The 2,741-nt window shown below is 45.4% G+C and overlaps 1 long non-coding RNA gene across 2 annotated transcripts in view; it reads left to right on the top strand.

Moving 5' to 3' along the window:
- Positions 1 to 1,307: 1,307 nt before the first annotated feature.
- The window catches only part of LOC103386941 (uncharacterized), a 24,767-nt gene continuing 23,333 nt past the window's right edge, over positions 1,308 to 2,741 (top strand). For both annotated transcript variants that reach the window (XR_003051328.1, XR_522363.3), the window contains exon 1: positions 1,308 to 1,898. This is a non-coding gene — a long non-coding RNA (uncharacterized LOC103386941). The remainder of the gene's footprint in view (positions 1,899 to 2,741) is intronic.

Below are 2,741 nucleotides of genomic sequence, written 5' to 3'. Positions count from 1 at the left end.
TGCAGGATGCTGAGTCTTAAGCTCCAGGATGTGATGGACGTGGTCTGTGTGGATCATAGATTCCTTCAGAACGCTGGACTTACTGCTGAAACAGATGCTGCGGGCCTCCTCCTCCTCCTCCTCCTCCTCTTCCTCCTCCTGCTCCTGCTCCTACTCCTGGTCCAGGCAGATGGTTTCCCCAGCCCCAGCGTCTGAACTTCAGAAGGATGCTTCAGGGAGGGATCGGACCCCCGGGTCCCTGGGCTGAAGGGGCATGGATACTGGACTGTGTGAATCCAGAGAGGATGAAGAAAACAGACGTCTGAACAAAAACCTACGGCTGATGCTGAAAAGACCAGAACAGGTCGTCCTGGCTCCGCTGCAGGAGCAGGAAGTGTGTCTGTGTGTGTCTGTGTGTGTGTCAGTGTGTGTGTGCGTGTGACTGACAGGTCTTAGTCATACACTACAAGTCGTAGCTTCCTGGATACTCTGTCTGATCTGTGACTCATCCTAAACCTGAGCCAGACACAAACTGCTCTCATCTTTGATTTGGTCCAAGTTTGATTCATCATTCATTCATGACGAAGGAAGGGGGGCAGAGGGCGCTGGTGACATATCAGGAAACTGAGTATCATCTGGTCACTGGTCACTGGTCCATCACAGAGCCACATACACAGACAACCATTGAAACCAATGGTCAATGTGTATGAACAACAACCACATGTCCATTATGAATAAAACATAAAAAAAAACACTCAACGCTAAAATACTTGATTATTAATAAGTTAATAATAAAACTAAGTTCTTGAACTCAGCTGTGATCTCATCAGTTGACTTCTAATATATTTGCTTCATTTTGTTTGGTTCACAGAAGGGAAGTTCAAAAATGACAGCAAATGAGAGTGAAGCTTTCAGAGGATGTGATGTCACAGTAGGTGTTAACCCTGAAAGTCATGGATGAACAAGATAAAGACACTAAACACACTGTTATCGATGAAGTCCTCATCAAAGATGGCGGCTCCTGCAGATCTGAGACACCTTGAGCCGACAGACAGGATTTTCAGACCCTTGAAGATGAAAAGCTTGGTCCATCACCGAGGATCTGACAGGCTTTTATTTCTCTGAAAGGATTCTGGGCTGCTGTTTGGAGCAGATGCTGCTCTTTTATTGGCTCTGGCGTTGATGCTGATGAGCCTGTATGGATGTGGACCTGCTTTATGATGTTGGGAATTTATGGCCTTCAACTTTTCTTCAGCTCTTCCTCCTGACTTTTATTCCTCTCCTTCCTCTGCTCCCGTCTGTCTCCCCCTGCCTGCTTCCACTGTATGAGAGAAGTGCGGTGATAAAGCAGGTTTAATAAAAGCCTCCGCCGCCTCGCGGTGCAGCTGCAGACAGAGAAAGGTTGGTTCTTGTGCGGTGGCAGGATGCCGCCTCCATAACTCATGTGAGGTATCACGAGGCGAGCTCAGGAAAAATGGCACCAGGAGAAAACAAGTGTCCAGCCGCAGCTTGGTATTAAAATGACTCATCTGCCACTGACAACACATTAAACATTGGACAAGATTCTCCGGTCTCCATTTAGTTACACAGTCCTTACCAAAATTAAATTTATGGTTAGAGTTAGAGTTTTTTTTTCCTGAAAAAAAAGTTCGTCATGAATCTTTTACTTTTACATCACACCAAACATTGGTGGGAATTGAGCGGCAACTCCACGTACACAATCAACTGTAATGGCGTCACAAACGCGATTTTAGATCAGGCGATCTTTTCAGATGCCTTCGCACCAACAATGGAGGAAAAAACTCACCATCGCCGTGTGTGAACTTCCGGTCCAGAGAGGGTGATATACATTTTTTATCGGAACGGAATACAAAAGGGAGAGGAATGGGCCGAAGTTAGCCAGGAGGTGACGCTCTCTGGTAAGTTGCGAGATTATCTGGTTTTACAACGTTAACGATTTCTTTACTTTGAACCGTTAGCATCGGTTAGCACAGGCAAAGAAGACCGCCTCGTTTGGCAGAATAGCAATTCCAGTTTGTGTGATTGTTTTCACTGACTAAATATTTAAATTGTTTAATTAGATATTTTATATAGCCAATATAGTGTCTGTGTAGTAACGTCAGTTTTATTTAAAATAACGTCAGCTTTATATAAAAACGGCAGAAACTTGTTTAAAAAGTCCTAATAACGACTGTATGAAGTGAACTTTTAGATTTTTCTCACAAAGGACTCTCGATTAATGAACGTTACCAGAATTTCCTGCGTGTTTCCCACCCGCCCTTGTTTATCTCCACATGGGAGAATGACCTTGGTGTCTGTGGGGGGTGGTGGTGGTGGTGGGGGTGTGGGTGGGGGCTTCCTCCCATCCCATCCCATCCCATCCTTTATCCCCACACGTCTCATGAAGTTCATGAAGATATTAGTTTAACGCGTCAACGATTTGTTGTAGAATAGTCATCATGTTTTATACAGACAACCGTAGACCACATACTGAAGAAGGTTGTCCTTCATGTCAAACATTGAGGCACAGACAGAAGAAAATGTCCTTTGATAATGACTCTCAGGCACACATGCTAATGCTAGCTGCTTCACTAACCTGTAGCATGTCTGTAGACCATGATGGATTCTGCAGCTGTGTCTCCTTTCTGCCACCTGAGTGAGTTTCAGAAGATGACTTTTCAAGATTCTCCTCTGCTGGGAAACGTCAGGCTGAGTCTCACATGCTGCTGCTGCTGCTGCTGCCGCCGGCGCCCCCTTACCAA

This window comes from Cynoglossus semilaevis, chromosome 12 (assembly GCF_000523025.1).
Source record: "Cynoglossus semilaevis isolate Cse_v1.0 chromosome 12, Cse_v1.0, whole genome shotgun sequence".
Lineage (NCBI taxonomy): Eukaryota > Metazoa > Chordata > Actinopteri > Pleuronectiformes > Cynoglossidae > Cynoglossus > Cynoglossus semilaevis.
This window is presented reverse-complemented; position numbering and strand designations above follow the sequence as displayed.